Source organism: Colobus angolensis, unplaced genomic scaffold (assembly GCF_000951035.1).
Source record: "Colobus angolensis palliatus isolate OR3802 unplaced genomic scaffold, Cang.pa_1.0 Scaffold399, whole genome shotgun sequence".
Classification (NCBI taxonomy): domain Eukaryota; kingdom Metazoa; phylum Chordata; class Mammalia; order Primates; family Cercopithecidae; genus Colobus; species Colobus angolensis.
In genome coordinates this window covers 705,827-714,767 of record NW_012117365.1, presented here as the reverse complement: position 1 = coordinate 714,767, position 8,941 = coordinate 705,827, and positions in this window count along the sequence as shown.

Below are 8,941 nucleotides of genomic sequence, written 5' to 3'. Positions count from 1 at the left end.
AGATGCCTGGGCCCTGTGCTTTCTGTGGCCTGAGGAGGAAAGAGAGGTCTGCCGGGCCTTTCCTGTACTTCAGAGGCACCAGTCACACCCCTCAAAGCAAGGTCTACGCAGAGGGAAGCCTGGTTTTCGCTGGGCAGTCCAGGCCTCTGGTCACACAAGCACTGGAACCCCAGCATAAACTGGCCCAAAAGGAGACCAGGATTGCAGCCAGGCCCCCAAGCCCACCCCTCACAGTCCCAGCTCCGGGCCCTTGTGGCCCCTGCGGGGCCTAGGCCACCCTGACATTCACCTAATTGTCTTCCTGCTTTGATGAGTGGCTCCGCAGAGGCGCCGCCACGGATCAAATTAAATGTGAGCCAAGCCGGCAGCCCCGATGATGGGAGGGAAATACCACATTTACATAGCCCAGCACGGGGGCGGGGAGACCCAGGCCCAGAGTGACAGAGACCATGGACCCAGGAGGAGGCAGGGGAGGGAGACAGAGGTGGGGCTGAGGGAGGGTGGACAGAGGCATCCTCCCCAGGGTCGCTGTCACTGTTGAAAAAAGGGCAGGTGGGGAGGGAGGATCAATACAGAAAGAGGCTCTTCCCACCTCCAGGTAGGTGACTGCCTCCCTGCCAAGCCCAGTCCATTGGCCTAGTGGTGGGAAGGTGGGGCCCAGGATGCAGCCTTGCACCCTTCCTACACCAGCTCCCATCTGGGTTTCCACACAGCTCCCTTCACCCCAGCCCAGACCTCACAGCTGGGCTGCAGCTGCCTCCCTCAGCACAGCCCCGGTGGGTGCGGCCTTGAGCTTCTCTTCGGTTCACTTGGGGACATCCTGGCTGCCTGTCCTGGGTGTGCGAGAAGGAACGGGCCCAGGAAGGGTGCGTGGGTGTTTCTGTGTGTGTGTGGGGGGGGGGGGGTGTTTGTGTGTGTGTGTAAGAATGTGACAGAGTGATCACGTGTGGCACCTGCATGAGACTTTCTTTGTGCAGGTGTGTTGCCTGTCACTAGGCCTGGGCACCTGTTGGACATTAGTGAGCTAGGTCTTCCCTTTCCTCGATGTGGAGTCAGGCCTGAAGGCCACAGGTGGTCTGGAGGCATCCACCTGTAGACACTGAGTCTGTGTGCGGGACGTGTGTGGCGCTGGTATCCAAGTCAGAGTGATTGTGCCAATGGCCCCTCTACCCCAAAAGCGTGTTCCCAGGTGCAAAGCACTGTCACAGCCTGCAAACCACCCCATGAGGTAGGTATTATCCCCACTTTACAGAGAGGAAAACTGAGGCTCAGAGAGGGGAAGCGGAAGCATCCTGATTCGTACCAAGGGCATAGCCCCGACACAAACCCAGGACTGTCTCACTCAAACCCAGTTGGTCCTTGCCTGCTCTGCTGCTGCCTGTCTTTCTGAGTATGAAGGTTGGGCCTGGTGGGTCCAGAGCACGCAACGCAGCACAGAGGGCTTGTGCTTGTAGAAACTGACAAATGCTTATTCATCCCTTCCTTCAACTTCCTAAACCTATTGCCTCCAGAAACACCCTCTACCTTTCTCCTTTAGCCTGGCAGGCATGGGCTGGACACCTCATATAGTATTTTCATCATTAACAGCATTTACTGAATCATGCCATGCACCAGGCAGGAGCCATGCCCTTTTCACATGTGTCCTTGAACCCTATGCAGTAGGCATCTTCATCAGCCTCCTTAACAGATATGGAAATGGAGGCTCACACAGATCAAGGAAAAGCTTTTTTTTTTTTTTTTTTTTTTTTTTGAGATGGAGTCTCGCTCTGTCACCGAAGCTGGAGTGCACTGGCCAGATCTCAGCTCACTGCAAGCTCCGCCTCCCGGGTTCACGCCATTCTCCTGCCTCAGCCTCCCGAGTAGCTGGGACTACAGGCGCCCGCCACCTCGCCCGGCTAGTTTTTTGTATTTTTTAGTAGAGACGGAGATGGAGTCTTACTCTGTCACCCAGGCTGGAGTGCAGTGGCATGATCTTGGCTCACTGCAACCTCTGCCTCCCCGGTTCGGGCGATTCTCCTGCCTCAGCTTTCCAAGTAGCTGAGATTACAGGTGCTCACCACCATGCCTGGTTAATTTTTGTATTTTTAGTAGAGATGGGGTTTTGCCATGTTGGCCAGGCTGGTCTCCAACTCCTGACCTCAAGTGATCCACCTGCCTTGGCCTCCCAAAGTGCTAGGATTACAGGCGTGAGCCACCATGCCTGGCCCATTTTTTAAGAGTTTGGCTGTGCACCCAAATGTACAGAGGCATACGTGAATGTGTGTGGGCTTACACATTCACGCAGTTGTGTGTGAGCGCGTGCACCAGGGTGTGAGAGTGAGGTCAGGGCAGGAGCAGGCAGGATCCCCTGCCCTCCGCCAGTCGCTGTGAGATGCTCCCACCAGCTCGCATCATTGGCTCCTCACAACAACTCCATTACCTGAGAATTCTTAGTCCCCCATCTTTGGAATGAGCAAACTGAGGGTTGAAAATGGGAGGAGACGGTAGGTAGTGCCAGGGCTGCTCCTGAGACCCAGTAGCAGCCTCTAGATGCTGGTTCTTTCCAGAACCCCAAGGCTCAGCAAGGTGTGCCCTTTCCTTCCTGCCATCTTGGTGGTGCTGAGCGCTGGGGTGGGGTGAATTCCTCTGTCTCCACCACCTGCTACTTGGCGCTCCCCCTACCCCAGCTTCAGGGGAGCTAGGCCCACAAAGGCGCCTGTTGGCTCTACTAAGAAGCCCTTCCCCCTCACCCACGGGGTCCAGGGCGGCTTTTACTGGGAAAATAATTAGAAATCTAATTCTTATTTCTCCCACTCTGCTAATTGTCTGTGGACAATTTGATTGTAACAGTCGTCACTGAAGCAGAAAAACCACCTTATTTCTGCCAGACATCCTCCCTGCAATTAACACCAGCAACTGCCTCACTCTCTTCTCACCTGCAGAGACCCAGGGACCTGAGGTGTCCTCAGCTTTCTGCCTCGCAGCTCTGGTGAGCACATCTGGGGACCAGGTGTAGCCACAGGGTGGGGGGGGCAGGGGCAGGGCCAGGGGTGGGTGTCCAGGGACCAAGAGTCAAGACGACAGAGAGACAGAGAAAGATTGAGAGAGGAGAGAGAGAAGATGAATAAATATGAATATTTGAGCGTTTGGATAAAAGAGGGAGAGATGGAGGCCTAGGCCCAGGGGAAGACAGAGAGCACTGGGCCAGACCCAGGTCAAGAGAGATGGGGGAAGGGAAGGCAAAGGAGCAAAGAAAATGCCCAGTAGGGGCCAGGGTGACAGGGCAGGAGCCAGGGCCGGAGCCCAGACTGTCCCTCTGCCAAGGCAGGGGACACACCTTCTCCCAGATAAAACCAGACAGTGTGTTTAGGAGCTGGCTGTGGAGGGCTCCCCAGAGAGCCCAGCCCCCTGTGGGATGTGGCTGATTAGGAAAGGAAGGAGCTCTGGAGGAGGGGATGGGGCACACAGGCGATGGTGGGATGGGAAGGGGGAGGGATCCGGGGCCCAGACAGGACTGCGAATGGCAAGGGCACTGAGAATGAAACAGCACAATCCTGGACTGACCTGTTGATCAAACTTGTGACGCTCCACTCTGCGGCCGCCACCGCCCTTCCCTCCCTGGGAGCACAGCCCCTCTGGGGAGAGGGTGGTGGGTGCCCTCCACTATTATGACCCCACTGTTACTCCTCACACAACATTATCTTCAGGGCCCCCAGCCCCATCCCGGTCCCGCACTGTGCCTCATATCTCCCCTCCTGGCCGGGCTCTGGCAGGGGGTCCCACATGGGTTGATTCTTCCCTCTTAGGACACAGGCCAGGCTGAGAGCTCAGTGGTCCCCTCAGCCTCTGCTGAAGCCTGGTGTAGAGGGCAGGAGAGCGCCTGCTGACTGCGTTGGCACCAACCCGGGCACACTAATGCCTGCTGCTCTCAGATGCCTGGCTCAAGGCATCTGCCCCAGGGCACCAGCAGGTGCCTGTGGGATGACTTGTTGCATGTTCTGTGAAGGGGGCAGGTGTGGGCAGCTCAGCTCAGCCCATGAGGAGCCCTGAGCAGTGTCCCCTGCCTTCACCCCAGGGCTGCCCATGCCTGATGAGGGCTCTGACCCAGCCTTTTCTCCCTGAGCTCAGAGTCTAGTGGGCAGAGTGGAGGGGGAGTGTGGGGGCTAGCAGCTAAGTGGAGGGACCTGGGGCCTGCAGAGGGGTGGGGGAGTGAGAGAAAGAGAAAGGGGAGCTTCATCCCAGAGCCTTCTCTGTCTCTTCTTCCCTCTGCCGGCTCTCAGCCCTCCCCACTCCCCGCTCCCAGTCTTGTCAGGGGAGGATGGGGGTGCCGGGGGCTCCTGTCAGTCTGGAGCTGGAGAGCTCCCCGGGCTTCATTAACATGCAAATTAGCAAGTTCTGACTGGCTGTGGCAGCGACAGGCAGCCACCCCTCCCAGTCCCAGGAGTGTGTGTGTGTGTGTGTGTGTGTGTGTGTGTGTGTCTCCTCTGCGGCAGGGCTGGATGGAAGTGGGGGAGCAGCTCTCATTGCCCTGGTCTCCACAGACAGCAGTGCATGTGTGTCTAACACACATACACATACTTATACACACATACCTACAGAAAAACACACACGTAATACACAGCCACATACAGTCACACATCACACAGTCTTACGGACACTCATGGACACGCAGTTACACATATAGCATCACACATGCAACTTCACACACAGTGGTCACACCCTAAACTGTCTCAAACAGACATACCCTTTCCAAACTCACACTATTTCACACCCCCGCCACAACCCTGCTGAGGGACAAACCCACAAACACACCACCCCCCACACGGCCACACACATACACACATAATCTCAGTCACGCAAAATCACACACAGGCACAATCCAGGTAGAGAGTGGGGCCAAGGCTCCACACTCAGCCCCGGAGAGCAACAGCCTCCACCTGGATGCCCTCCATGCCCACCTCACCCACCTTCCTTCCACCTGAACTGGCCAAGATCAGCCTGTGTCTCCCCCGGTCAGCCCTCAAGGTTGAGTACTGTCTGGCCCCTCTGCCTGGATGCACCCTGAACTCCCTCACCTGGTCCACTTGCACTGTCCTCCAGCCATCACCTCTCCTGGCTGCCAGCCCTGACCCTGTATCCATGTGGCTGGGCCCCTACTCTGGCTGCTCAGGCTTCCCTTGAGCGTGGCTCTGGTCACACTGCTTTGAAATTGCCTGTTGATGTGTCTGCCTCCATCAGGATGGGAGCTCCAGGAGGACAGGGCCGGCGTCAGTCAGTCTTGTTTATGGCTCTGTCCCAGCGCGCAGCTCACTCTGACCTGTCCATGCTGTTTCCGTAGCAGATGGAGTGGGGGCCAGCAGCGTTAACAACAGGAATGGCTAAGACTTTTACATGGCATTTGCTCTGTGCTGGGCCATATACACAACAACCCTACAAGAGAGTTTCTACTATTCTCCACCCCATTGTCACAGTCAAGGAAACTACGGCACAGAGGGCTTAAGGTGCCTGAGCGAGATCATCCAGCCAGAACTGCGGTCTGAACTCTGGTTGCCCAGCTCAGAATAGCCCTGCACATTTTCTTCCCAGGACACTAGCCAGAGATGTGGGGTATTGAGGGTGGTCACAGGGGGGTGGAAATATTTGTTGGAGAGGGGAAGAGCAGCAGGAGGAGATCTCAGTTCTTAGGAATAGATGGGGGACACTAGATCTCTGAAAGGAAGGTCTGTGCTTACTCACCACCTGCATGGAGGCCCTGGGCCATGGGGTCCTGGGACATCAGAGTTGGGGAGATCGATCAGGACACCCATTTTAGAGAGGGGTTTACTGAGGCCAGAGGGGTCCTAAATCACACTTGCCTCCCGTTTCTCTAATATCTGCTAAAGTGTGCCAAGCACACTTGTTTATCTACTTTAACCCTCGAGACAGCCCAGTGAGATTTGGCACTATAGTTAGCTCCATTTTACAGGTCAGAAAAGTGAGGCTCCATGTATCTCTATATGCTCAAGGTTGGTGTGGATATCTGTGGTTTTGTCTACAGGGAACCATTTTCAACCCATGTTAACCCTGATTTTTGAATGGGAGCTGCCATCTGTTACAGAGCCCACCCTCCTGGGCAATGTTGATTGGCTCAGTGAAGGACATATGATTCACACTGGGCCAATCAGAAGCCCTGGCTTGAGTTTTGTTTTAGTTTTCTTTTTAGACAGAGTCTTACTAGGTCCCCCAGGCTGGAGTGCAGTGGTGCCTTCTCAGCTCACTGCAAGCTCCGCCTCCTGGGTTCAAGCAATTCTCCCACCTCAGCCTCCCAAGTAGCTGGGATTACAGGCATGTGCCACTGTGCCCAACTAATTTTTGTATTTTTAGTAGAGACAGGGTTTTGCCATGTTGGCCAGGTTGGTCTCCACCTCCTGTGATCTGCCTGCCTCGGTCTCCCAAAGCGTTGGGATTACAGACATGAACCACTGCACCCAGCCCTGGCTTGAGTTTTGAATTTAGGGCCAAGGCCAGCCTCTGGAGTTTTCAGCAGCCTGGATCCTCCTCTGCAGTAGGAAAAGGGAAACGCAAACACGCTGAGAGCAAGGGAAGGAGGCCCAGCTATCCCCTGCCTGTACTGGGGCACCTTAGGGTGCTTCAGCACACGTTTTGTTTACTGGGCAGTCTCCCAACTAGCTCCGCCTTCCCACATCTCTCCCCCACCCCTCCTTGTCATTCCTCTGCTTTTCTAGGGCCCCACACTTACCCAGTGGGCTCACAAGAAGTGTCCTAGGGTGCTGAAGAGGGTCAGGAGGGGGCTCTGCCCACTGGATAATCCCAGTGGGCACTGAGCCAGGATTCAGGGCACAGACCACCTGTCTCCTGCTGGATGACTGGCGAATAGCCAGCTTCTGTCACTGAGTGGTCCTCATCCTCACACTGCCTAAGGCCCAGGCCCTTGTCTGCTTGTTCACTCTGCCCAGAATAGTGTCTGACATACAGTAGGCACTCACTGTCCATTTTTGCAATGAATGGATGGATGGATGAATGAACGGACTGACATATGTCCCTGTCCCAGGCCCTGGCTGGGTCACAGAGCTCACTCAGCTGTGTGGAGTGAGCCTTGTCATTGGGCACACTTGGTTCCCATGTGGCTCCCTGGCTCTGGAAACCCCTGGAGCTTGTGGGTGCAGCTCAGCAGGTGGTCCTCCCTCTGACCTGTCTGTTTCACCCCTTTCTTCACATTCTTTCAGACTTTGGAGTCTTTCATCCAGTCTAGAGTGCAGGGATGCGGAATCTGTGGGTAGCACTCTCAATGCAAGCTGCATCCAATTTTTTTTTTTTTCGGTCTTAACTTAGAAGAGTATCTTTTGAATGTAAAAGGCCAACAGTAGACACTTTTGTTTCTTTTGTTCCATGCAGGGGTGACCCCAGTGTCACTGTGTGTGGTGGAGCAGGCTATGAAATGCCCCCCCTGTGTTGTGTAGTGTAGCAGGCTCAAGACTGATGGCCTTACTTCCAAGGCTGGGAAAGACCCTTGGGGAGTAAGTAAAGTCGTTTGGTGAGAGTTGGTGGGAGAAAGAGTGGCCTATTAATTAATAACTCCAAATGTCATAAGGCCATATCAGCTATTGAGCTAGGGACTCCAACCTAGGGGTCCTGGCAACCCAGGACTTCCAGGCCCTCGCAATTGCCTTCCTGAATTCCCCAGAGAGCATTCTTAGCAAATTTGACCGTCTGCTTCTGAAGTTGGAATTGTCAGGGCTTTCTGAATGTGGCTGGATGCATCCTGCCCTGTGCCCTGGGCCCTTATCGTTCCCAGATCCAGTGCGAGGCCCATGTAGGGCTCGGCTGTGACCTACCCTCCTGGTCTGAAGGCTGCTGTTAGGCCTGTCTCTTCTGTTCAGAGCTTTTTGAGCCAGGAGAGGATCCCAGGTCTCTAGAGAGAGAAGAAAGGTCCAGGCCTGCCTGTGGGCCAGAGTCCTGAGTATTCTTCGAGACTGACTCCAAATTCCGCCGAGGTGGAGTGGAGGTGCTTGTGTTTCTGGCTCTGGTTCCTTAGCTTGGCAGCTGCCATGGACAGCTGGCACAGACAAGACAGAAGCCAGCATGGCCGGCACACCAGGGCAGCCCTCCTCAGCCCTGGAAGCAAAGGGTTAACAGGCTGGGGAAGGAGGGAGCAGCAGTCCTTTGGCTAAGGAGCCTTGTTAATTGATTCCCTCATTCCCATTTGTTCCTGCTAAAGAGAGACAGATGAGAGGGAGCCCGCCAGGCCTGTCTTGGCACCCGGCAGCTTGGCTGGGCACAGCTGTGCTCATGGCTCTGGTGTCTCTGTGGGGGAGGGGCCGGTCGCAGCAGAGGTGAGGAGGTGGGGCAGTCCCATCGCAGACCCTGTGCCCCTCTGCTCACTTCCCTACAGGCAGAGATGATCTCAGAGCTCTTTGGAGAGAACAGATCTTTTACTTCACCTTGTGGCACCTCTTTGATCTTTCCGCCTGCGCTGTCACCACCATGGGCTGGGAGCCCAGCAGCCAACACCAGAGGCAGCTCCCTCACCATGGGCTCCTGATGGGACCCTGCCAGCCTGAGGCCCAGGCAAGGTTTCTGCCAGGAAAAGGGTCAGCTCTGGCCCATGCAGTTTAGTTCTGTGCCTTTGTGAGGCAGGCTAAGGTCCGTGTCACTGAACCTCGCCATGGCTGCAGGCTCTGTCTGAGCCCCCTGGTCCTGACCTGCCTGAGACCCAACTTTTTGTCTGTTCCTGCCTCGTCTTCATCTCAGCCAAACTCGCTGATGCCTATAAAATTGGGCTGTTTTGGATTGTGACAGACGAGAGCCTGCCAGCTTCCCCTGAGAGAATTAAGTTTGAATGTCATGCTGTAGTCAAGCCTGAGACCCTCGGGTTCACATGTCTGCCACTCTCTAGATGCATAACTTGGGCAGGCCATTTTTACTTCTGTGAGTCTCGATTTTCTCACACGTAAATGGCAGT